Raw genomic sequence first — 27,872 nt, 5'->3', positions numbered from 1 at the left:
AAACATTAATGAATTTTGCTTTACAGCAGTGCTGGATTACCTGGGAAAGAGGAAAAAAAAGAAAAAAATAGTTTATTCAAGAGCACAGTGCATATAAAAATGAGGTCTCTCAACCTAAGATTTGTATCAAGAGTGCCCTTCCCTGCTGCTCAGGCATCAGATGTTACTGGTGCTCAAAACACACAGCTGGAGCCAGACCAACCTCCATATAGCCATCTCCCTGCAGATCTGAGTTTCAGCTGCACGTACCCAACGAGCTGCCTGACCCTGTGAACGGATAGGCATCCTTCTGAAAATACAGAGACATTAAAGGCTTGCCTTTTTCCTTGGTTATTAACCATGTGGGAGGGTCAGTGTATAACCGGTTTATTGATTTATAGGAGTTTCAGCACAGCTCCGAGGAAGCTGTGAGCCAGCTGTGTTCTCCTCCACTTCTGTGCTGTGCAAGCCTTTATTGGAGCAAATTAAATACCACCCCTGCTGTAACGTACAGGCTGCTGTGCTTGCACAACCGTTGATTCTTGGCCAATACCCATGGCTTGGCCTGGCAAGAATAAAGGCAAGATCTGCGACAGCGTCAGCTGAACAGCCAGGGCTTTATAGCTAGGGGCAAAACCAAGTCATACCCCCTGTGATTTGGAAAGAGAAAGGGACTTCAAAAACGCCCACACCAGTGCGTTATACATTCGCTCTTTGCCAGGCTCTTGTCCTTCACAAACCACAGCTGAAAAAAGCATGAGTGCACACTATATGCCCTGAATAAAGGCATTAAGCACATGCTTACCTTTAAGCAAATGAGTAGTCCCAATGAAATGGTTTCACTTAAATCAATGACTCCTAATACAATGGTCTAGTTTTCATTACTCTCACTCATTATTGTATGTAATGTGGTTAAAATCCCAAACAAAACAATGAGCTTCTGCATCATTGTGCTGATAAGAACTGTCACCATTAATCCCAAACGGTCCTCATGAAAAATAGATATAATCTTTGATGCTGGTCTTGCATGCCGGTCAGAGCGCCGTTTTAAGGCTGTGGGAGAATTCTGTATTTCAGTAGGGTTTTGTGCAGGACCACAGTTTTCACAGTGGTGCTGTGGGAGATGTGCACAGAGCTAGCTTGTCTGCGCAAGGCAGCATTTCACCCTCACCATACCTGGAGTGTCTGCCAGCCTCCATTCACACCCAGGACTACAGACAACACAAGACCTCAAATGTTTATAGGCTGAAGAAACTAGAACACAAGAGGAGAAAATAAGAGACTACACAGCATGTCAGGGTGAGGCCGGGAGCTGAACTTAGGTTCTAGCTCCCAATTTTCTGCACACGCTTGAAAGCCTGTGTTTGACACCTGTTACATATAACAAAACACAGTCAGTAAAAACAAAAAGGTAGTTCTGTGTTTCACAGAAATAACTAATCCTGGTGGGTTTCGTCTACATTATCACTGTTTTTCCTGAAAGTAGCATTTTTCTGAGCCCATTTATAAAAATATTTATGGCCTTTCTCAGCCATTCTCTTGAGAATTCCTAAGACTGTGACATTGGCATTTATTAACTATTTAAAGAGTTCACTTCAGCTTTGTATTTTGAGTGAATAAGCATTTTTATCCAAGAAAAAAATAAGCCATGGGAGCAGTCTCACTGCCACAGCTTGGCTCCCTGGTTAGGCAGCCACTGGACTAGCAGCGAGGCTCTACGTTACACGAGCCATTGGTGATAAGAAACAGGTACTGTTCATCATCAGTTACTGACTAACAGTCTGTTGGTGATGTGATAACAGATCAGTTATAGCACCTCTTCCTGCACTGCCATCTCCGTATTGCACATTTTGAGCTTTGTAAGCTTGGAGAAGCTGCCCAGAACCTTGTCTGCTCTCTCCAGGTCTAGCACCAGGCTGCAGCTTGAACATCAGTTCCTGCTGAAAGGCATCTGATGTATGGAATTAGTTTCTTGGCCTCACTCCAGTCTTGGAATGGTAAATGCTTTAATCCACAAAAGCCACTACAATAATTGGCACCTTTGTGTTGGTGGAGAGCACATCGACCAAGCTAAGTCACCTCCTTTTTTCCCTCCTAAAGGTCATCCAGAAAAAGAGCTGCTGGGGAACAGCCTGGGAGAACAGCACAGGGGACCTTGCTCCCTGCCTGCACCCAGCTGGAGAACGGAGGTATTGCCAGCCCAAAACCCTTCATCCACCTTCCCCCGTTTTCCCTTGTCCAGCCATGTCTGCTCTTCAGGCACCCCAAACACAGGGGAAAGATGTAGCTCTCAGGCATCTTCTATACACTAAATTACAAACTGCCATTGGTTTAAAGCTGACTGACACCAAAACAATGCTGAAGCACAAGCATTCAGCAGAACTTGAGTTGTCTCTGCTTTTTGAGGTTACCGTGCAGTTTGCATGTAGGGCTATCTCTTGTTGCTATTATTTATAGTAGCTGTACAAGGACATTGTGGGCAGTTACTGCAGGAAATTATCAATATTTCCTCCAGTCTTCTAATAAACCCTCCTCATCTCATGCACACGCACACGCTCCCTGCTGTGCTGAGTTTTTGCAGTGACAATAGCCTCAATTAGCTGCAGCAGTGCCCCATACTTTTTTTTTGGTTGATGCATTGATCCCAGCAGAATTCTGGTAAAACAAGAATGATTCCATTTATGGATAATAAGTAGCCAGTTAAAGATGAGCCCTTTTTTTTTGCCTCCAGCAAAGATATCTGTTCCTAGATAGTGGCCTGATTCAATATATAGAGTGGCTCTGTGATAGGCCCCTGTAGGCTGATAGCAAAAAATCAATCCCGTTATCTAGCTTGTGATGCTACTTTGCATCATTTCACCCTATCAAAACACTACTATTTCAGCTGAATATTCATGGATGCTTCGCTCCATGTGTAATATACTCCATTGTCAACTGAAAAGGTATAACCCTCTCACCAGAAAGCAAATGCGTTTCTGTTTCAGGAAGGAAGGCTACAGATACTAAGAGCAGCACGCACTTTGGCAAGATATCATACAAGCCCACGGAGCTTAGCCTTCAGGCAGTGCCAGCTGCTGAATGAGAAACCAGACGCAGCGCTCCCTGCCTGGGAGGCCATAAGGTGAGAAGCAAATGTCAGAGCAATCTCCCCAAAGCCAGATCTGAACGCCTGCTGGTTGCGTGGGGAATCTATATCTAGAGCTCAACAATGAGCTCAGGTGCTCATGTTTAAGGTCCAGCATACCCTTCGGGTGCCTGCTAAAGACAAAATTTCATCTGGCCACTTTTGCAAACCAGGAGGCAAAATGTAACACTCAGTATATCCAGCGTGGGATTGTACCTCAGAACTTATTCAATATCACATGGAGATGTAACACTCTTTGACAGGACAAAAAATAAGCTTTTTGTGAAAACCTAGCAGAGAAATTACTGTGACAAACCACATCAGGGAAAAAAATCTTCTGTGGAATATAATTGCATTCTTTGCATTAGGATGAAAGCCTACTTCCAAGCAATGAACTATCTGCTTTGATAGCAGAGTCAGAAGCAGAAATTGTCTAGTGACAAAAATTATTTAATACAAGGAGCAAATTTCTGTGTCTCTCCTGCTAACAACGCACATATGCAGTAAGTGGCAGTCATGAGACCGATGTAAACCTGTTGAAGAATCAGCGAGTAAAATTTTTAAAAGCTCTTCGGTCACTTGGTACTGCAAGAACAATACTCAAAGCTATTTTGTAGCAGGTTGGGCCTTTATAAAAGTTAGGGAAGAAATTTCGCATTTACCAAGGCAAACACACACAGACAGACAGCTTCTGAGTCAGAAGTATGCTTTATGTTACTGTAGAGCAGGTAAGGTTGTGTGAAACAACCTAGCTTAACATGCTTTAGATAAACATACTTTAGAGCTGAAGCCTCACTGGATGGCATCAAAACTTTAAAGAGTAGATTTCCAAAGATGCAGGGAGAGTTTAAACATTTTCCACCAAAAGCCAATGAAGTCAGGGAGAAATTAAAAAATAAAAGTTCTTACAAGTACCACTACGTACCAAGGGAGAACAGAGCAGCACAATGGGACCTGAGGCAAACGTGCCTTCAAAAAACCCCTTTTGTCCCTACATGACAGGGGTAGATTTATAGTGAAATAACTCATGAAAACTTTATCCCTTGTCTGATGCAAAGGCCTGGTCTTATTGAAGAGACTACCTACAAAGAAAGCAAGAGGCAGCCTTACCCATAGCCCTGCTTTTAGTGTATGAGTGCTTAGCCCAGCCATGGGCATACCCACTGAAGAGCCCGTGCACAGCCAGAGACACTGGAACAACACACAGGGTCACAAAAATGGTGCTCAAGTCAGAGCAGCTATTTTATAACTTTCAGATATTTCGTTGCATCAGGGTTTGTTCAGCAGCGTAGTATGAAATCAGCAAGAAGAGGTTTTCATTTTATTTCTGAGCATGGAAGGACATGGGAGTTATCCTGTACTAATCAACCCCAACCTACACATAACAGGTTTTTTTACATGATTTTCAAAGAATCCAATTTGTTTTCCAGAAAATAAGCCCGTTTGTGATAGTTAATAGGTATTGTTTTGTCAGCTCTCAAATGCATGCGAGATTTAGCTGGGCAAAATGCCAAGTACTGATGCTTCCACGCAAAGTCATCTATTTAGCACAGCGATGAAGAACTTACTGATGCTCCTGAACTTTGCTTTTTTTTTTTTTTAATTGTTATATTTGTGGGGGGTTTTGGGGGTTGTTTTTTTTTTTTAATCAATTTCTCAAGTCTGTCTCTGTTCTTCCTCCAGATTCATGACAGAAAACTGAACTCTGTTCACAATGTGTAAAACTGGTGTGACAGATTGGAGTAGCAGAACGGTGGAATTGCCATTTGGAGCTGTAAAGTAACATTTATTTTCAGCTGACTCCGACCTTTCCGTAGTTAAGCCTTCCTTCCTCTGTTTTTAATACACAGTGCTGAGCTTTTACCATCAATAATGCAAAAGGTGTGAATAAAGCAGAAACTGGCAAAGAATGGCCAAAAAGTAATTAAGTAAATCTGCAGATTTACGGCACCTCTGCCACTCACACATCACCTTTTACAACCACTTCATTGTAATAGGCCAAAATATATTAAAAAATTGTTCTCAAGTATAGTTTAGTGAGAAGAGGTGCTGAAGCTGGACAAAGCAAGCCTGAGATTAAGGGTAATTAGGACAAGCAGAAAAGACAAAGTGGAGAGACTGGAGTTTCACTCAAGATCTTTTCCAAATCCATTTTAAGAAATGGTGGAACAACTTGCAGAGCAGTTTGCAATCAACATCGTCTCCCATATGTCCTTATCAGGGTTCAACAACTATGCTGTTATGAGAGCAAGAGCTTCTATTCATAAATATCACCACTAAGAGGGATTATTATGAGCATCTAGTTACTAAGATCACATCTTTTCAGCCTCTAGAGAGATCAAAACATCCATTTCAGTTCAGACAGCTCAGGAACGAAGCTGATCTTCGCAGAAGGAAAAGCACCAGAACTCAACAACTCTTGTAGGTTAGGTCCCTTTTGGAAATTAATTCTAAAAAAACCCACATATTAGCAAAGTCTCCTTCAAAATTGTTCTTGGCTGAATTATTCTGGTTTAAATTCAAATAGATTATTTGTTCAGATCTATTCTGAAATAACTCTTCTGTCAGATTCACATCCCAACTTGCTCCAGGATAACCCCTTTATAACAAGCTCTTGGAACATTTCTTTAGCAAAAATGCACATGCTTTGCATTCAAATATAGTAAATTATATTCTTTTCCTACAACACAAGTAAAATTCTCCCCCAATATGAAGATTCAAGATCTTCACTGGATCCACAGCACTGGATGGCATGTATATAAAGCAGTTTTCCATAAGAGCTATGCACATGAAGTAGTCCCTGCCCTTTCTTAACTCAGATTCTCCCCTAACAATGCTTTCATAAACCTTCAGAACTTCCACATTTCTCATCAGGAAGCAGTGTAATCTTCATTAAGAAAGGGGTGTGCTACTTTCTACAGCAAAGTCATGTTTCCTCCAAAGCCACTGCTAAGTAATTAATAACAACTGTGTGTATCAGGGAAGAAGGCTAAAATATTTCAATTAACTATATTACTTGAAAAAAAAATCTTGCGTGAATGAAGAAATTTCTACGCTGAGCCAATTCTGCCAATGCAGCAGATTTCTGCATTCCTCACCCTTACAAGCAATTATCTGATTGCAATGCCCTTGGCTTGACCGTTGCTTTTCTCTGCTTAGTGTTGGACAATGACCAAACTCCTCAGCCCAGTGCTACGCAGCCCCTCGTTGCCTGTGTGCCTATTATGATTCCCTGTAGCCACGGCTTGATGTACAGTCACCACAGATCCAGGATGCTTGCCCTAGAGACTTGAACTGCTGTCCTAAAACAAGACAACAGCAAAGGTGAAACTGATAAAAAGAAAAACTATGATAACTCAGCAGGATCCTGAAGATGTAGCTGTAAAAATGGATAGCAAAGCCGTTCAGATTTACATCAGTCACACAGGTTTTAGAGTGGACATGACCCCTACCCGCCTCAGGAATAGAATAGAGAAGCATCAGGAAGCAGCTTTTCCTGAGAGCAAGTCGTTGCACAGATATTCCTGAAAGGACTTTTTCCACTTTTTGCTGAAGCAGCAGATAGTGACCACAGTCAGAGAAGGGTATTGGACTAACTGAATCACCGCTTTGATCAATATGGTAATTCCTATCTGGCTACTCACTTTACCCAAGGTGAGTGCTAATGGGTCCACACAGCATTTTTTGATATCTTGGAAGTGACAGATATCATGGTTCATCAATTCAGTAATTTTATCAGGAGTGCCAGTGAAACAAATGCTTTCAAGAACAAACAGCCATCTGCTGTCTGTCAAGAAATTATCTAAATGTAAAACACGACTAAAATGAAATAGATTTTTTTTAAAATCTGCCTTAAATTTTATACCTCCTTGCACAATGACCTAGATTTGTAGTATAAAGAAAAAAAATACATACGCATAGTACCAATTGACCTAAGTATGTCCATTTCTACTCCCAACAGAAAAAGGTATATGTATTTGGACAATGAGCATACAACATTTCTGCTGGAATAACTAATTGAAAATTTCAGTGGAAGTAGAGAAGTTAAAGAGACACTCGTACGATTAAGGAGTTGCAGGATTTGGCTCAGATTGTAAGGGACTGATTTACAGCTGATTAAAGCCAATAGAAATATTTCATATGCCTATAGTGGCGTTCAAATGGACTGTCAAAGCAGCCTCCTTTACTGAGATAGGCCAGACACTTTCCCATAATTTTGTCATCTCTTTAGACTAATGAGGGATGATGCTGAAAAGGAATTAATATTTCTCTTGCCACTTTGATTCCTAATTATTGAGAGTTGTGCCAGGTTTATACATGGGAGCAGAGCAGGAAGCATAGTACCTGTATCTTTATTAAAAATGGTATTGAATTCAGCCATTTTGTACTGAAGATGTTCATCCATGTTTATGGAACATTAAGAATATATATATGAAGGGATACCATACGATTAGTCCTGAAGTGCAGTACCGAGTAACCATATTCTATACATAAATATATAAATATGTATGTGCCTGCATATTGCATGCTACACTGAAGCTGCAGCACCAGAGTCAGCATACTATACAACACAAACAGCATATTTGGACACTTTATTGGAAAACACTTCTCTTAAGGGATGGGAGATAATGGGACATGATGTGGGAATAAGGCTTTGGGAAGCCTGTATTGATTCAGCCTGGCTATCTCCAGGAGCTATCCATGTAATCTTATTACTGCATTAAGAGCTACATTCTTTTTTGCATTGGGATAAGTCTACATACGTTACGGAAGTCATGTGGGAGACAGAGAAAGTCTATGGTATATTATAATGTGCTTAGACCTTAATGTTCCAGAAGATGATTAGCTACAGTCACTCATTCTCATTAACAAGGGAATTTATGACAGTATCTTCTTTGAATCATGCCACCCTTTCCTCATCTCCCTCAGGCTCACCATTATCATTTTACAACACTTTCTGCATCATCTTTAGATTTCAGTTGCTGAAGCTAACTGGATGGGAGGGAACCTAAGATCATGCTTTGACATATCAGAGGAAATGACAGCCGGGAAAATAAGTCACATAACAGGGAGGAGAAGGAAAAAAAACCAAATGAAGTTTAAGACTACTATCTTTTCAGCCACAAGCAGAGTTCAGTAGGTACAAACAGGAACCTCCAGACAATCATATGAGATTTTATACTGACTGACTTAGAATAGATTTTAGTGGAATATACATCTTTTCTGGCATCTAAGAAGGAATGCACCATATCATTCCAAATGCCCTTAGATCTCCTTCCAAATTAGGACCTGTACAAATACAGCCTTTTCATTTTTGCCCTGTAGCTAGAGACCAACTAGATACACAGAGATGTCTACGAACTGCAGAACACTGTTTCCCAGTTCCCTCTGAATGGCCATTACGTTCCAGACATGATAATTGAAGTTTAAATCAAACTCAACATAAAATAGTCCCAGAGTGTTATAAGGACCTCCTGGAGGTGTTGGGGGGGAAAGCAGCTTGGAACAGTGCTAATAAAATGCTTTGGGCATAACATTACCTTCATTGTGCCCTTGAAGGTCACTGGCTATCACTCATGAGCATAGCTTCTGTTCCCATTAACTAAATTCTATTCCTCAGGCCAGATGACTACAGATTATCACCTTGCAGAGCAAACTTTGGCCCGATTTCTACTTCCTTCAGCTTTTTTATCTCCCAGGGGAATTTTCGCTGCCTACCCCTCGAGGCTGTGCAAATAAGCTCCAAAACATGTGGCAGAAACCCCATAATATTCTCTCACCTTCCAATGAGAAATGTTTCGCTGATGGCAGCTTGCCTCAGCTGAGAAACCTTTGCAAATTACTATTTCAACCCTCAGGAAATCTCTGATCCCGAGTGTTTCACCACATCGCTTAATAAAAGCATCTTCCTGACAAGAAAATAGAATACCAATATCTACAATTTTACTGGATTATCTGAAATCTCCAAAATTTAGCTAGGGTCAGAGATTTATCCCATTTTCACAAGGAAGTAGTGACAGACTGGGAAAAAACTGTTGCCATAGTTATTTAAAGATTCCCTGAACAGCTCCTTTTCTATACAGTAAATGAAAACTCAGTGTAGAGACATGACTGAATATCTCCAAGAGAGTTTTAAAAGATGCTAAACAACAGTTAAAGTTTAACCAACCATCCCATTTATAATCTGCTTTTGCTTCACCAATAGTTAAGGTCGGTGCAGGGATGCTGACTTGGTGCTTTTTTCCAGAGAATAATGTTGCTAACTTTAAGAAAACAAGAGGGCAGATTAATTCGTCACACCTCTTAATTCCACTATAGAGTTTTTCAGTTATACACCTATGACGCAGGGCTGAAAACAAATGCAGAATCAGCAGAGAAAGAGGCTTGGATGTAAAATGCATGTTGAGGGTGTTGTACAGAGGCTTGTACACTGAAGTACAAGTCTGGTTTTGGGATTGCTACAAAAACAAATGGGAAATCATTAACAATGGGCTGAAAGGGCAGTGTCTATTTCACATAGGATGAAGATGGATTATATTTTATGGGCACAAAGGAAAAAACATATGGGTTCAGTTTGAAAGGCTCTATTTATTCTAAGGGAAGAGAAGAAGAAAAAAACAAACCCCAAACCACCACAAAACAAAGAGCCAGAGCAAGAATCTTCTTGAAATAGCACAGTATAAATCCTGGGGACAACACACTGCACCAATTCTGCCTCGCACAAGGTAGCTGTCCTGGAGGAAGGAGCTTGCATGGAAGCGCTGTACAGTGCCACAGCACCCCAACACGTGGATAACATGAGCAGACCACACTGTTGAGGGCTTTTCGACTCACTGCCCTGCCCAGATGAGCAAGCAGAGCACAAAGATCCACTACATAGTAAGCAGAGGACCATTTTGACCATGAGGATATTGATCCCTGTTACTGGTACTCTACCAAAGCAGACCTAGTTTGTCATCTAGGGGATGACAGAGACAGCAGAGCCTTGGGTAGTTCCTCACAGCCTACTTGCACCTCTTTCCTAGCACCCCTTTCTCAGCATCTAAAAACCGCATTTCTACTTCCAGCTCTTTCTACACCCAGCACAATGTGCTGTGAGAAGGATTGATAGAGTGCCATCTACTGTTACAATTTGAACTCTTCCTGCAGTTAAAGCAAACTGAGAAATAAAACTAAAATCAGGAAGCGCCCCAAAGCAAGAATCAGCTGGGCTGGGCAAGGTCCAGAAACGCATGCCACAGGCAGCTCAGCACACAGGTGATGGCATTCTCTCACCACCTCGAGTGCACATGAGGTAACAGCCGAGGAAGACTATCTTTTGTGGCAGGGACTAAAAAACAGAAATGAGTAAGTGGGGTGCTGGTTTGTGGTAGGAAAAGGGAAGCTCTGGGCAAAGAATCTGTTTCCCAAACCCAGCCTATTTAGGGTTTCTTTCAGCATGAAGTTTCCCAGGCCTCACCACTGAGGTTGCCCCATCTGAGAGGTACCGTCCTTGCCCAGGTAAAGGGCTAAAGCTTGTACTGGGTGGGAGTGGTACAGGTGGCTCGGAGTCAAAGACACACTTGTCAAACTCAGAAAGCAGAAGTCAAACTAGGAACGGGTCTCAGAACTGCCCAGATCACCAGTCCTTCATTACCTGAGCAGCTCTGTCCATCACTTGAGTGCACCTCTCACTGAGATGGAAAGAGGGACAGAGGTACGAGACAAGCTCAAACTAGAAAGATCCATTCCCTAATATACATCAAGGCACCGATACACCTCCAAAAGCCTAAACAGGTGACGCACATTTGATATAGTTTTCATACATACATGGGTAAGTTTCCAATGGGTTAAACAGTGCCCTTATCTTCCAGAAGCATGCCATGTCAGAAACAACAGCAGAGCACATAGTCAGGTATTGTGCAGACAGCCCAAGACAGACCACTTGTACAACAGCTGCTTATGCCGTTTTGGTGCTCTGAGACTAGACAAAGCTTGTATAATTCCCATCCACTGTCTGGTCCCTTGCATTACCTCCTTTGCTCCCACTTAGGGACAAGACAGAGGAGCAGTTTAGTCATAAACAGTTAAGCACTTAGAGCAATGATGAGCCATATCGCCAAAAATGGACACCTTGGCCCAACATGAACCGCTTTCAGCATAAGAAGGGATTAGAAGCCATGCATGAAGACACTGTTCTCCTCCGATTCCTATTAAAGCTGCTTCACATCTCACTCAAATGTGCTCCATTTAATCAAATGGGAGGTAAATTATACTCTGCTGCCAGCCTCAATCTGAAAATTATTTACGTGGCAAGATACACAGCTAAGGCTCTGAATATAAGAGGTCACAATTTTAATTGCCATATCTATGTGCTGACAAAATGCTTATTTCCTGACATTATTCTGAGGAAAACAGAATTATTTGCTAAGTATGAGAGAATCCATGCCAGCGGGACTTTCAACATCCTCCTTCTACCAGACCTCACTCTTTCTGTAAGAGGAGAGAAAAAGCAGCGTTACGGTTCCCAGAGCTTTGAGAAGTATAACTGGGAATTTGGCTTTAATTCTGTGTATTGATTTGTGCATTAGTATGCCATTATCTCCACAATATACGATAGTTGAAATCTAGACAAAGTTCAAATTTATTGCTGGGGTTTTTTTTTTATCTTGTTAAATCACTCTTATTGTTTCTTCCATCTCCAGAGATACCTAATGAACAACCTTCAAGTCAGTCATTAAGTCTTCCAGTCAGGAAAAATGTTAACTGTGCAAAAAGCAGATTTTTTTTTAATATCATAATGTTATAAATCTTAATAGCCTTAAACGGTTTTGATCTTCAGGGTCCTTTGCCATTAATTTCAGATTGGCTTTGAAATGCTCAGGAGTTCTGAAGATCAAGAAGCTGCACATGTAAGGAAGCCATGGGATGTTTTCATGGGAAGGATCACTTATTCCTAAAGTAGCATTTTGGAAATACCACTGTCATGATTGACCAGCAACACACAAGAAAAGTATTCAGACTTAAAATCCAAAAAGGAAGTTTCAAAGGCTTCACAGTATAAGTAGAGAAGTATCAACATCAGGACTGATTTACACCACCTTAGGACATGCCCCCTAGTATTTTAGGTACAGATCATATGTAATTGTTTCTAAGTCACCCTAGACATTGAATATGGCACTTCGGTTCTGCGCTTTCTGCAGGTTCTAGTAAGTGAGCCTAATTCATTACAGGTTCATCTAACTGCAGATTACTCAGCCTTCGGCAAAGGGAAACAATATCGTTTCGGGCCGTTCTTTGATATCAGTCTTTCCTACCTCTACAGCCTCCGGTATGATTTTGGTCATTTCTTTTTAAGTAAATCTGTCTTTAGACTAAATGCAGCGAACTTTCTGAAAGGACACTGAGTTTTGCAAGAGGCAGAAAAAGTGTATTAGATGGATTGCGACTGTCAGCTGAAGGCTTTTCTACTCCAGTTCAAGGTTTCTGTTGAATAGCAAAAGCCTTCAATAAACCTTGGATCAAGAGCTCACATATGCATCTAGGTATATCATCAGTTATTTCACTGAATTTACAAAACCACATAGGAAACTAATTCCTGCAGCCTTTACTGGCAAGTCTAAGTACCATTATCATTTGGCACCTTTAAAAAAACAGGACTGTCTCTGTTGATTTCCTCATCTAGAGTTGCTGAAGTGCTTTACAGGTGACCTCAAACGGCCATGAAATAGTCCATTTATTCAGATAAATGGATCCAAAGAGCAGCACAAGATTCACATGCAAGACACCTGTCAAAAGCCTGCCCATTCCTCCTCCAGTTTGACAGGGGTTTCTGATCACAGACATATCCCTTATGATAAACACTACCTGGGAGGTCAGGAAAAATGCCAGTCACGTCCATGAACCTCAAATATTAGCATAGGCATAGGATTTCTCATTTTATACACCCAGGAGACTTGATTACCATGCCCCTTTGTTTTCATCTCCATTTTTAATCTCTGCTATAAAATAACCAGATTCATAAAATGACCAGGTAAATTCTATACTATGACCACCTATAAAAGAAGCATCTTACAAAACAGAGGGAATTTTGCAGTGGGCTGTAACCTGCACAAATTCCAAGGCCCTGGTGATTGTGCCTATACTTGCCTATTTTCCTGACTATAGGTTACAATGCAATCTCAAACAAGCTAGGCCTGAAACGCGAAGCTCAATTCATAAACTGATAAAGTCCCAGCCTGGACTATCTTGTAGTTCAATTCTTTGTTCAACCAGCTCCTAGTTTCCCTGTCACTAAACCCTTAGTCGTGTCTTGGTTAACAACACAAGATCCTTGAGCTCTGTCATTTTACAAGCAATGCTGTTTTAATCCCAGATTTCCACACTAGTTGAATATTCCTCTATTTCACCTAAACTCCCACAGCAGGTCAATGACAGACCAAGATGCAACCCGTTCTTCTGCTCCACATTTGGGATTGCATCACCTTTTAACAGCAAAGCCAAAGTCAACATCCTCTCCAAGCACCTCCCCTCTGCTATTTATAAACAGTCTAATACCTTAATACCTCCCTGTGCATCTCAGTCAAATCCCTGGGATGCCATGACACTGCCTTTGGAACAGCTCTGTGTAGCACTACAGCAATCTGATTTTCTCACATCACACCCCAAGAGCTGCACTGAAACTCTCAGATTTCTATATCCTCATTAAACACCTTGGCAGGGTGGGAAGAAGCAGGTCAGCTACCTAAACACAATTCAACAGCTTCCAGGCTCTCCACGACGCTGAACGGCTAAAGCTACTCAGACCAAGCAGAGCGCTGCACTGTTCGGCGCTACAGTGCCTGAAAGCCTACCAAGGATCAGCTCCTCCTCGTTTTGTACCTGATTCCTCCTCAGTGGGGAACAGCTGGACACACTTTTCTGGTTTATGCAGCACATTGTAATTAGGCATTAACATCTATTAGCAAAATCTAACCCTGATGAGCCAGTGGGCAAAAGTCTTCCCAATTTTACTTCAGCTCCAATATCAACTTCTCTGAACAGTTTTTTCCATATCACTATGTAGTTGAAACAAAGTCTAGGCCTCATCTCTCAGACACTTGAACACAGCCTTGCTGAAGCCCGCGGCATTTGCACTGAGCTCTACCCGGTTCCCACCACAAGCTATGAAGACCTATACACAGAAGCTTTTTCTTTATTGCCTCTTTATTTACCATGCAGTTTTAATATTAGTGCAATGGCATACAAAACACAGCCGGGTCTGCCTGTGCACCAGCATAAATTATAATACAAGATACAGGCTATCAGACAAACCCCGCTTATGATTGTCTACCTCTAACTTTTACCCTAATCCCTGATGCTACAGCTTCATCAATCCCCAGAGCCAACCTACCCTAAAAATCAAGCTTATTTGGGTCCTGCCTCTCAACAACAACACAGAAATAGCTTACGCAAAACAGATGAGAACAAAGCATTCAAGCTGCAGCAGATTTGGGTGCACAGAGGCAGCAAAGATTTGCATTTATCCCTGCAAACCACGTAAAACCTCGATGCACTGGGCATCCCTTCCTTTTCCCCTTATGTGCTGTATCTTAAAAATACTTCTACAGATAAACAGCGTCTCCTTATAGCTATTGTACTTTTCAGACAATCTCAACACGAAAAGTTTTCCTTCAGGTAAAGATGTGCGCCTTTGGTTTTTCTAGAACACAGCAATTCAGCACGAGAAAGTATCAGTTGGCTAACGCCCAGCAATCCAAGAGTTACAGATGAATGCAGCACTCAGTTGGGGCAGGCTGGTGCATCTATGCATCTATGCACAGGCAATCAGAATAGTGCCAAAAAAGGGCTGCACAAACTATTGATGCATTGCAGATAAAATGTAGATCAGCCGAGCTGTTTTGGCAGCAAGCCTGTTGGAGTGGAGAGCAGGAGTTCTGTCTCTGGTGTGGAAACACATATGTTCCTGCTTCTCCTCCCTTCCTTGTCCCACACGGCCAACATTTTTTAAAATACCAAAGATTGGCTTTAGAAAGTACCTGGATACAAGTACCCTATAGCCTTTTTACAGGGCTCAGACTTTTTGGATATTCAATCCAGCTTTCCTATCATATTAATGTAAATATTCCATCTTTAGAAGATATATAATCACTTAATTAGACAACACTCCATTATACCACCTATATAGCAGCTAGTTGTGTACTTCAGGAGACGGCATATCTTTAGCCCTATTGCAGCACAGGAAAACTAAGACAAAGGAATACAAGTGACACTACAGTCCCCTCCAGGGTGCCAGGTCAAACATAGCCTGAACATGCTGTCATTGACTTCAGAGGCAAAATTTGTTGATATTAATAGAAAGAAGGTCACAGGAAACAGCTAAGAGAACAGGTAACACAGCTCACACCAGTTTTTCCTCTGGATCACATTGCCTCCCTAACTAGAGCAAAGCCACTCGGTAAGAAAGTGAATACAAATTTAGCTTCTCCAGCATTGCTTGACTTGAGATGAAGACAACTTCTAGCATCTTTTCAAGCCCTGCTGGCCCTAGGGAATATTGCTGCAACTCCACAGCACCTGGCACGAGCAAGCAGCTTAGCGTGAAGTCATGTTTGACTTACGCTTTTATAAATCAGGCTGAAGCAGTCTTATTCATACTGCTTCGGCTCAGGGTAATTTCTTTCTGAATGCACTTTGCTTCCCTAACATGCAGACCTGAGTAGAGCTTGAAAATTTAATTTCAAGGGCTTCTCTGCGTTCTTTCTACCCCAATGGATCCAAATATTCAAAATACTGTTACTTTCAAAGGACAGTGCTGTCCATCAAGACTCTAGACTCAGTCCTGAGCATAGTGGAGAGGTTCTAGAGCTGCTGAAATGTTTCATATTACTATATTACCGTTAGCTTTTTCTTCTTTACTTACCACTCATGCTTCTTATGTGTTTTTTACTACTTGTTCAGACAAAAAAACACATGAAACCTCAGTAGTCTTGCAAGATTTCAAGTTTAAGATAATTAATTTTTCCCTAGAAAACATCAATGTTCCCTACTGTTCGCGAATTAATTCAGTCAAATTCTGAATCCAGACCCACACCTAGAGGTCAACTCTGCATTTCGTATGTAGCACCACAACGCACTGAAACAAAACTGATGATCTGAAAATAGACATCCTTTTAATTTGTAGCCAGAAATGTTTTCTCAGAGAAAGAAACCGTACCTAGTCTCCTCACTTTATACTTGCTTTCTTGCCTTATGAAAGCAAATGAGAAAGACTGAGAATTTGAGAAAACCAGATCTACCATTTAAAAAAAAAAATCCCTTCCATTTTGTGACATTTGTCAGAGCTATTGTTTCATATGATCCGCAAACTCACAACTAGAGGCACTCAGATTTCAAAGATTACTGTGAGTAACTGGCAAATTCTGAATTTGGCAACGTGTGATGGTGGGGAGGTTTTTTGCCTAGTGTTTAGATCTCACATTCTGCAGCACAAGTTAATAATGACAGCAGAAGAAATGTTCACTAGCACTTTTTGATTTGTTCAAATTCTGAGCTCTATTTTGCATGCAGAGGATTTATAGCAATTGACTCATCCTGCTATAATACCCCAAGCTCAGCGGTAGCCTTGACTCATTAAAACCTTCAGGATTCAGCTCCTGCTCCTCCCCATGCTACCACAAATGCTCTGCTCCATGGATTTGATTCTATTTGTGTGATGTTCTAACTCAAGTTCACTTTGAAAATGTAAAAATTGCAACGTCAACCCTTCTGTCTGCCTTTTCCATGCAATACCTTGTGCCAGATTCCCTTACCTACTGTCATAAAGAGAATTTCGAGCGTTATTTATGTGGATTCCTTGACACCAGCCAACTTGATACAAAGGTTTCTTGCAGTGTTCAAGCCTAGCATGAGCACACAAGACTGAGATCAGATCGAAGGCAAAAGAAACCCCAACACATCAGCAAAATGGGCTTTCTTTGAAATCACTTTAAACTGGCTGAACATCATCTTGCTGTAATGGCAATCAATAAAACCCTATCTCCCAATCCTGGCATCACAGGGTAATAAAATGTAACCAGCAGAGAGATGTAACAGAACTGTAAAGTCATGCTGCTGCAATACGTTAAATTACATAATATTGCTAGTCTAACACAACTTCTCTTTAAAAACTCCCTTTTACCCAAAGGTTGGTTCTATCCATGGCATGAAAAACTTATCTCCTAATTGCGCTGCTCGGACAAGCTTTTCTACACGAGGGTATTTCAGCTGCCAAGTCTTCAGGTGCTCCTGCTACACCAGAGGATGGGCTAGTAACCGCACTGCGGGGGCACTGGGCACTGTGTAGCGCTGAAGACTCAATTCTCATCACAATAAGGCCTTTTTCACTGCTAAACTGCTGAGAAAGGACTCTTGGTCAACAGAAACAATTGCTCTCCCCAAGAAAGGCCAGGCTAAACAGGTCAGAGAATTACAGGTGTGGTGGGTGGGACGAGTGGAAGATTATGAGGTCCATTTTACAGATAAAAAAAGTAGACTAAAGCCCACAGCAATTAAACTACATTGGCTCTGAACTGCCACTGATCTCCTGAGTTTGATAACCAAAGAGTTCATGCCCCAAAATATAAAACTCTCTAGGCACCGCAATCTCATTGAAAGCCATGGAAGACAGAAATCTCTCTGGGACAGTTTTATACATCTAGATTTAAGTTGCTCAGGATCACAAAGGAAGTTTCTAGCAGAGCTGATACCTGATGCTTAATTCCAGTGCTGCCTGTTTTAGGGATTTGATGTATATTTGATGTACATTTGATGATGTACATTTGCTTTTGTATCCTAAAATCCCAATTCCTGATGATGTCTGGAAAAAAGGAATAAAAGTCTAGCCTTCATTATTGGACTTCAGTTCTGTACGAAGACTCAAGTCATCTGATGTACAGTGCACATTAGGGAAATTTGCCATTTATCCCTGGGAAACAGCAACACGAATACTGCTAGAAAATGGATACTTAGAAGACTTAGAGGAACAAAGGCAGTAAGGCAGGAGTTAAACCAATTTTTCAGAAGGCTTTATTAGTTCTGACGTGTCCCTATCCTCCTCTCCATATCTCTGTAGGCTCGTCATCTCGTCTCTGTGACTGCCTTTCAGCCAAGTACAAGCGTACGGCCAACGAGCCATTTCAGCTGTGTGTCACAAGTGTTGTGGGTGCTCAGCTTCCTGCCTGCTCCGTGAACACTCCCCACACTGCAGTAAGTGTCTTTCATACCTGCTGAAAGTTGTGCGCTGCAAACTGGGAACACAGTGAAAAATATGGCAAGAAACAGCGCTGGCTGCAGCTAGTATATGTCCAGTGCCAGAGTAGTTCTTCAAACATGTCCATGAGTCTGTATTTATTCTCCTGGCTACCCAAATTAACCTTCTGTCCTGGAGATGAATCAGCAGTGAAAAGCAGCGCAGCTCCTAACTGAACTTCTGCACTGAGGGCTCAATTGTGACAAGGAGTAGGTGAGAAAGGGGCAAGGGGTAGACAGCTTTGTATTTCATCCAATATTTGCTGGCCAGTGTAGAAACAAAATGTACATGAGACAGCTGCAGTGTGTTGCTGGTATTAATCAGTATTAAATTTCCACTCCCCTGCAGGAGCGGGGAGAAAGCTAGAGAGAACATTGATTATAGTAGACAGATACACCCCATTTTTAAGGATGGCCCAGGAATTGGCTATAAGCTATTGAAATCCAGTACTGGTTCCTTGGAGGAGATGATTCTGACTTTGTAGCAGCTGAGGATTTTCCCCAAAGAGACATATCGGTTGGGAGCAGCTGGTATGTACCTGTGCCTGTTAACACTGCTGGAAATGTGTCTTTAAAATATGCTGTCATGGTTTAGCCCCAGCCAGCAACCAAGCACCACACAACCCCCCTCAATCCCCCTTCCCCCCGCCTGGCGGGCTGGGGAGAGAATCTGAAGAGCAAGAATAAGAAAACTTGTGGGTTAAAAACGGATTATTATTATTAATTAAAATGAAAACAAAGAGAAAGAGAGAAACAAAACCCAGGAAAAACAAGTGATGCAACTGCTCACCACCTGCCAACCGATGCCCAACCTGCCCCGAGCAGTGATTGCTGCCCCCCCAGCCAACTCCCCCCAGTTTATATACTGAGCACAATGCCATACAGTATAGAATATCCCTTTGGCCAGCTGGGGTCAGCTCCCCTGGCTGTGCCCCCCCCCAACTTATTGTGCCCCTGGCAGGGCATGGGAAGCTGAAAAGTCCTTGACCAGTGTAAGCGCTACTTGGCAACAACTAAAACATCCCTGTGTTATCAACATTATTCCCATACTAAATCCAAAACATGGCACTATCTCAGCTACTAGAAAGAAAATAAACTCTATCCCAGCTAAAACCAGGACACATGCCTAGTCAATAACACTGGTTTTGGTTTGATTCAAGCTCTTCTTTACCAGTGACTGAATACACAATACAGAATAAACCCCAGGCTTTTGTGTTAGTCAATATACTACTTTCAGCTCTGACAGAAAGAACAGTTTTCCTCCTCAGATTCTCCCTCACCCCACCAGAAAAACCAGTGCTTTGGTAATTTGCCCAAATTATACAATTTCTGTCATCTTGTTTTATACTTTCTTACAAATGATTTCTGGTTGTTTAGATCACTTTAGAAGAACACGTGCATTTGAGAATGAGAATTTTGAACTACCCATCTCAAGTTATTTCATCAGCTTTTTACCAGCATTAACACATTCTGGCCCAGATCCTCTCAAATGTATTAGGAGACCAAATCAATTTAAGAAGAGGGTATTCTGCTACCTCATGTCCTTCCAACTCCTTCAGGGAAAATGGGATCTGTAAAAAACTTATTGCAGGATTTTTCCACTATCATTTTGTAGATCAAAGGCTCTCCTCTTCCTCATTTTTCTGTGCCTTTTGTATCAAAAGAAGCCTTCCCACACTCAAAAAAAAAGCAAAACTGTTCTGCAGGGCCACATCAGAATTGCTGATAGCCATTCTTAACCACTCTAGCCCTTTGCAAGGCATCTCATTACAGAGCCAGAGGCCAAGCACAAGATCTGGCATTCATAGCCTGAACAGAATTACACACAACATAACACGTACAATCGTAACAACGTATTGACCACTGCTAGTAGTCAGTGAAGCTACTCAAGCCCACTTAGCTCAGCTCCACATTCTCTACCTGATGCGTTGAGGCAACCTATTCTCCCAGTACGTGTTTAAGCCCTTAGTTCTCTGTTCCCTGATCACACGAGGACATGGGGTTATTTTTCATTTTTAAAGGGCTTTGATAAACTCTGTATGGTAAGCCTCAAAACACCTGCATGGTTAGGCAGACAGGTCGTGAGGTCCCTGTTCAATATTGCACTTGCATATTGCTAAAACTTTTTGCCCAAAGAAATGTCCAAGGTAAACTTTCTTGGCAGGGAAAATATTCTGTGTGCTAGTGAGAAAAATAATTCTAAAAGGAGTTGCTCAGCCACCCAAAATACAATATTAAAAGGAAAACAGACCAAATTACAGCATAGCAATATGACTACACTACTTAAAATATATTCAATTGTGCTTTCAGGATAATAGCCACAAGAAATAAAAACACCCAAGTTCCCTTAATTCTGTTTTAGGCCAACGCCTTTTCACAAAGTACATCCCTATAAAACCAGTGGTAAATGCAGTGAAGCTGATCCTGCAACACAGCCTACAAAATATCTATCGATGCAGTCTGAAGTGTGCCCCAAGGAGATGAAACTACCATTACCCTGCATTGCGCTGAGCTGAAATCCTTCAGAACAAAGGATTACACCAAAGGACCGAGGTTCATTGTGGGAAACCCACCCTTTGTCTGTCATATAACCACCCTGTCCACTGGTTTTCCCTTTCTGAAACACAATTATTGTCACGTATCACACAAGAGGCATAATGAATATTCATAGAGCTCGCTCAGACCTCTGGTGAAGCAGTTATTGCTGTATCATAATCAGTTTTGCAATTCCCTGGAGCAAAGATGGAATTTCAGATCATGCTAATAATCAACCTTAAAAAGCCTTGTCCAGCCCTATTGGGAAATGGTGCATTTCCACTGTGCTGAAACATGATGGATTCAGATCGCATTTAAATTGTCGCAGCTCATGTGTGATTCCCAGTTTCTACAGTAGGAGTGAGAAGAATCAACCCCACAGATACAGCTAATTATAAGACTAAATAAGTGAATTTCACATTAAAGTCTGAGCAAGCCTCTGTTTTACAGTTCACAATGTACAGATAAGAATTCCTGCCACAAGAACCAGGAGGAAAAATACATCACACCATCCCCATCTTATTATTACTTCAGTCTTTTCAGCCTGTGATGACAGCTTAGAGGTATCTCCACTTCTTGTTAACTAGAACTTTGGCTAACATTTGAGAAAAACCATAGGAGCTATCAGGTAGATATTCATCTGACACAAACTGGTGGTGCTCTCTCTGCCAGTGGACCAGTCACACCAGTCGTGGATTACCTCCTGGCATCAACACAAGTACTCTCCAGGGCAGGAGGCCCCCAAATGATGCTTTAGGTAGCGTCAAGTAGTAAATCTAACAAAGGGGATGATAGGCTAACCTGCTAGACATGCCCACATTGAAACCATCCTCCCCACAAAAAGGATCTGAAGTCACAGATATTGTATGCTTACAGGGGCACAGCTGTTCCCTTTCACAGCTTCACCCTCCTATGCACAGATTAACCTGCTCCTGCTCTCCTGACAGACAGGCAGCCAGCTCAGGATAGCAATTGCATGGATACCTTTTGCAATACCCCAAAAATACCTCTTGCTGAGCCAAACAGGGCATGGTGCAAAAGCATTGCCAGTTTGGCCAACTTACACACATTATGTGATTTAGGACTGTCTAATTTTGATGTTCCGACTTCAGATGCCTTTGAAAACTCAATAGATTAACAGAAATAAGTCAACACTAGCTGAAGACCTCCCTTCCTCACTGCCTGCTTCATAAAATTGAATGACAGAGGCAAAGCGAGAGGTGAGGAAGAAGAGATGGCACCTGCCTGTTGAGTAGCCCCATAAATGCTCCTGGTTGCTCTGATCAGACTTGGAGTCAAGCAGCTCTGTTTGGAAGGAAGTCCTCTGCTCAGCAGAGACCAGTGAGTCAGAAGCGTAGGCTGTGCTGCCTTAGCAAAACTGAGCTCTGAGGAGAATAACAATGGGCTTTCACTCATCTTCCTTCCTGTACCTAATTAGAGCATCAAAGGAAAACCCACTGTGCCTGCATCCCTGCCCTTCTCCCATTACCCCTCAGGCCAGACACCTGCTTAGTGCTGTTCTGCACAAGACGCCACCTGCAGAATTATTTCATTACTTTTTTAGACAACTGATACATATCCCTCCAGGACCAGAATACTCCTAACAACTGAATGTCTCGAAACACCCTCCAGGGGTTAGCTGTAGCAGTGAGAGTAAATAAACTCGATAGACAGGGAGTGAGATAGTGCCTTATGCCACTGGGTCCCCGAGAACATCATCAAGTTGCAGTTCACAACAGCCAGGAAAAGAGCACACACTTACGTTCCAGCTGCAGACAGGCAGTGGGAAGGCTGGAAGAGTGTTTTCCCCCATCTCACCTCTCTGTATCCAGTCTGCTCACAAGTCACCACTCCAGTAACATCCGCAGGGGTAAAGCCAGCTCTTTTCAGAGAGCTTTCATACTGGGGAACAAATGGAAACCCAGTGAGGTTGGACTTATGCTAGGCCCTTGAAGAGACTATAGCTTACACTCTTCTGCCTCTAGGCAACCAGTAATGCAATCAAAGTAATTACATCAAAGCAGGGAGGATAGACGCTGCTATCCATTTTCAAGCGTTTTCTGTTCACACAAAGAAGAACATTCAGGGAAAAGGCTAGTTCTTCAAAGCTGACCCAAGGTATGACCAAAAGGAAGTCAGGTCAAACAAATTAGGACAGTCCTCCTCCCCTATCTTATTTCCTTGTTTAGAAATTAAGGGGCAATTAAAGCCTTAAATAGCTCTTTATTAATCCCAGGGGGACGGGTGGGGCTGTTGAAATCACTGGGCCCCAATGCAGATAAATTAATTTATGGCAGCTGAGGCTCTGGCCCTTGGTTACTGTAGTTCCTAAAACACTCAAAACAGATAAGCTGGCTGTATTGTAACTTGTCTTCAAAATGACAAACCTGTTTCCCCCGCAAAATGAAATGAATCCAGGAAGATCAATCAGCAGAACATTTTCTATCAAACCAGTAACACCTTCTATGTAGTGTATCTGGCTGCAGCCATCTTTGAATAAATTACCAACCTGGATCTTAAATGCAATGTCTGCCTTTCAGTCCATTTAATTAAAGGCATGGTATATTTTTTAAGCTAGTCAAAAGTGATTTTGACAGCTCTAGTAACGAATGCTTTCCAGATGGAGGCATGCCTTACCAGTTATAAATAGAGCAGCCTCATCGGGGTGGGCAACACAGAGCCAGGGGCCTGATGAAGAGTTTTTCTTAACTATCATCTTGCCTGGAATCATACCCAAGGTAACGCTGTTTTATTAAAGACAACAAAAGTGCTGGAGTCCCAGAGACAGAGTAGGGACGAGGCAGCGCACAGCTCTCCCGCTCACTGCCACCTCCCCAGCAGCTCTGCCAGGCCCGGCTCTAGCAGACCCTGACCTGCTCAACGCCTCAGAACACCTACCGTAAGGCTTTCAAACACACCGCCGCCCGCAGACCAACACCCGGGCCGGCAGCGGGGTCTGCCGGGCCCCCGTGAGGAGAGGCCGGGGCCGGGTGCGGCCGGTTCGGGGCCGGCCCTGCCGCAGGCCGCAGCCGAGCCCGGCAGCGATGGCGGCGGCGGCTCTGCGAGGGCGCGAAGGGCTGCCGGGAGGTGCGAGGGAAGAAGTGTGAGGGGAAAAGCGTGAGGAGCAGCCCTGGGAATAGCGGGGTGAGAGAAGGGGGTGCTCCGGGCGCCAGCGTGCCCTTGGCAATGTTGCAGTCCCTGGAGAGGAGCAGGGAAAGCTGAGGAGGAGGAGGGAGAGGCAGAGAGGGGCTGTACGAGCTGGCTGCAGCCGCCCTCCCTGTTAGGGAAGAAACAAAGTCAAGCCTGAAAGGTGGAGGGGAAGGTATTTTAGTGTGTGTCTTTGCTTCTCACCGTCTCCAAATCTATTTTAACTAGCAATAAAGTACATTAATAAATAAAGTGGAGTGTTGTACCTGTGGCGGTGATCTGTCAGTGATCTTCCTGTCTTGATCTCAATCTGCAAGTTTTTTCATCTTATTTTCTCCCCTCCTCCTGTCGCTGGCACGCAGTCCTCAGCGGCAAGCATAAGACTGCAGCGACCCTTCATCTCACACCTTGCCTTCCTCTGTGTTCCCCGTTCGCTATCTGGCACTAGGTAAGGTCTCTAGGAAAATCTTTCATGTGATTATTGGATTGCAAAACCCTTTGGCTGAGAACATTGCAGCTGACTTGATCAGTTTAACGTCCACATCAATTTCAAAACAAACTTAAAAGCACATTAATCCTCTTGTATCATGGATTTTTTTGCAAGCTGCCAGCTCCAATACCTTGTTTATATGAGGCCTTTGCTAATTTATCCCAGATAGGAAAAAAAACCCCATCGAATTTCATAGGTGGTAAAACACACATCAATCTGTTTTACTTTTGTTATTAAAAAAACCCCCAAACTCCTAGACATTTCACGATCACAGAAATTAGATAAATTATCTCTATTTCCCCATATCTTTAGAAGCAACACTGGGCATACAAATGAAGGAAGCTTTAAGATATTTATTTCTAGTAAGAGATTTTTTTTCTAATACTCTTAATTACAAAAGCATTTATGTCATCAGCTTTGCTGGATCTTTAGATCCTATGGTTGGGGTGGCTCATCCCAACTCACCTCCTATACCCAGATCTCAGGGACTACAAGTTGCTCTCATGAGCTTCAATTTAAGATGGAACTAAACCCTGAAATATGAGATTTACTATTCTTTCCAAAGCATTTCTCAAACCTCACTATAGCAGTCTAGATACATAATTTCATTTCCTCTGGTCCAGCCTATCCCTGCTTTGAATCTATGTAACAAAAAATATTCCAGTCCCCTTTCCAGATCCCATCCAGTCTTCATATACTCCTCTACTTCTGAGTAAAATTTCTGAGGACAGATGTATTGCTTTTGAAATGCACAACTATGCACCAGTGACATACACCTTTAAAGCATCTGTTCCTGCTGAAGCTGATCCTGGAGTCCTAACAGAAGGTTTTTAATCTCCACCCACAACTTCTTAAAATATTTAATTTGAATGTTACTGCTGGCAAAGAGTTCTTTGAAAAGTTACATCCCGTTTTGGTGCCTGATAAGGCTCAAATCTTTTGAAAAACTAGCCCTGGTGAAGAAAGTTTGAAAACAAATTTGGCTCTTCATGCATAATCTAACTCTTATTGAAGCATTCAACACCTCAGTGACACCAAGACCTGGCCATGGTGGAGAAGGTAGCAGTCCCCTGCTGTGGATGTGCGGAATATCTGTCACATCAAGTCAAGGCTTTGTCCTCTTGATGGTGTTTTTTTGCCTGTATGTTTTTCATAGGCTTTATATTTAGTCTCCCTCTACTTCATGCCTGACTTGCTCTGATATTTTTAGACACTCTTACACAGATAACCTGGGAGAAAAACGCAAAGGAAGAGGTTAAAAAAAAGGTTCATTTAACAGTGCCCTTAAAATCCTTGAATTCTACCCAGGGAGGAACAAATAAGGTAAATGCATTAGGGCTTTGCTGGTGAGAGATACCGCCCAGTCTTTTATAACAAAATGTTGTAATAAAACTATAACATTGGGAAATAATTTGCCTTAAGGTTCATGTATTTCAACTGCTTCAATAAGCAATTGAGTTTAGGTGGGTGAAGTTTTATGGCTCTAATAAGAAAAACTAGTTTTCTAGCACTGCTAAGCACTGGAGACTTGCATTAGCTTTTTATAAAGAACATAAACATTGTAAAAATCTTTGCACCAAATTCTACACAGGAAAAAAAGAGGCTTCCAATAGATGTGCTTTAAAATGGCCTGTTTGTGGGATTTTGATATAATTTATTTACGTTTTAGTTATACTTTCAGGTTAGGTATAAAAAAGAATCTCTAGGCTTTCCAAGAAAGCCTAACATCATATTTTTCTAGATCTCTTTTTCTGTATTTCCATACCTTTTATCCTCAAAATTCCTCATATAGCCGTGAGACCCCCAACGAGACCAGGATCCCACTAGGACAGAGTCAGCTGTGCAGATACTGCACTGTGTGAGTGTCCGACTCCACGTGACCAGAAAAGACAATGATAGAACTACCGGCTACTAAGGGGAAAAGCCAAAGCTGGTCCTACTACAGTGATTTTGGCTTGTGTATAGGGTTTTCTTAAAGAAGTCATTTATCCCAGTCTGCATAACACCACAAACTTCAGAGAGCCCAGTTCTGAACAGAAGGGAAAAACCAGCAGGTCCTGAACTGGTATCAATCGCTGTGCTGCTGGTTGCAGTGCTGCTGGATTTGCACCAGCTGCACATGCACAAACCAGCATCCCTCAGCAGAGCTCCCCCAGTCTGTGGCTGCTGAGCGGCAGCCCCTCAATGCCCCACTTCTCTCCCCAGAGCACACCACCATTCAAGATAGATGTTAGGGTACACAGGAGCTACCAGCGTGAGCATGTCTGAGTGTGCACTGGGGAAACTGGCTGCAAGGGCGAGGAGAAGCACCAGTTATCAGTCACTTACCTCTCTCTTGCAGGCATTAATAATGCTAACAGGGTTGATGGCTTTCTGCCTGTCCACTAGCAGCTAAGTGGAGAGGTATCAGAAAATCTAGGTCATAAATAACCTTTACTTATGCCTTTTCTTTAAGACTATTTGAACAGGACATACTGGTATACTCCTTTATCTGGGGAACTATACCTGTGAAAAAATATAGTTCCTGTAAAGTCTCTGGAATATCAGCTTTACTTCTTTACAAAATGAGGACGCCTGATTCTTCTTACTTTATTCTCTGGTTAAAAGGACACCAGTTTTTATTAAGGCTGCACAAGTTGGGACAGTGTAAGTTTGCAGGAAAACAGCTGACGATTTGAAATTCTAGTAGTTTCTTAAGAACAATTCAACTGCAGCACAAATATCACTCAGTTTTTCAGTGTTGAGTAATGCTGGTTGTTTTATCTGGCTTCAATAGATATGCCGGCACTGTAAGAATAAACAGCCAGAACAGGCATTCCTGCCTTAGCAGGACTTTGAAAACTTCTAGCTGTTTTCAATCATTTATATTTCAGCAGCAATTAGGTTTCCAGATCCACTCAAAATTATCTGGCAATTATCTGGCATATTAGCACAATTATAGTTTTAATGTCCATACACCAAACATCAGTTTAAAAAGTGGGATTTCTAGCACTAAATCTTCCAGATTTGTAGAACTCAATCTTCAGGATAGACTCCACTATTGAGAAAGAAAAAAAAAAAAATTCAGTCATAAAGCAAGAGTTAAGTTTTATTCCTTTAAAATTTCAGGCTCAACACAATTACTCATGTCAGATAATATTAGTGTCTTTAGGACTTGTTTTTGTGATAGCTTTTTTCAGCTTACGTTGGTATTTTCCTTTTTCTGACAAATATTTGGTCTTTTGTGCACATTTAAAGTTACAGGTTGCTAGAAAAAAGCAAAGCAAGATTTATTCCTACCTGTGCCACCAGTTTTCTCTACAGCACTCCATGGCACTTACAGAAACTATT

At 42.1% G+C, this 27,872-nt stretch overlaps 1 long non-coding RNA gene across 1 annotated transcript in view; it reads right to left on the bottom strand.

The window, feature by feature from the left end:
- The window catches only part of LOC135317031 (uncharacterized), a 150,128-nt gene extending 126,036 nt beyond the window's left edge, over positions 1 to 24,092 (bottom strand). Inside the window, exons 1-2 of the long non-coding RNA XR_010376177.1 lie at positions 23,804 to 24,092; positions 22,668 to 22,807 (exon numbers count right to left, since the gene is read on the bottom strand). This is a non-coding gene — a long non-coding RNA (uncharacterized LOC135317031). The remainder of the gene's footprint in view (positions 1 to 22,667; positions 22,808 to 23,803) is intronic.
- Between the last annotated feature and the right edge of the window lie 3,780 nt (positions 24,093 to 27,872).

Source organism: Phalacrocorax carbo, chromosome 24, assembly GCF_963921805.1.
Source record: "Phalacrocorax carbo chromosome 24, bPhaCar2.1, whole genome shotgun sequence".
NCBI classification, from domain to species: domain Eukaryota; kingdom Metazoa; phylum Chordata; class Aves; order Suliformes; family Phalacrocoracidae; genus Phalacrocorax; species Phalacrocorax carbo.
The sequence above is the reverse complement of the archived record's forward strand: the minus strand, read 5'-3'. Positions and strand labels throughout refer to the sequence as shown.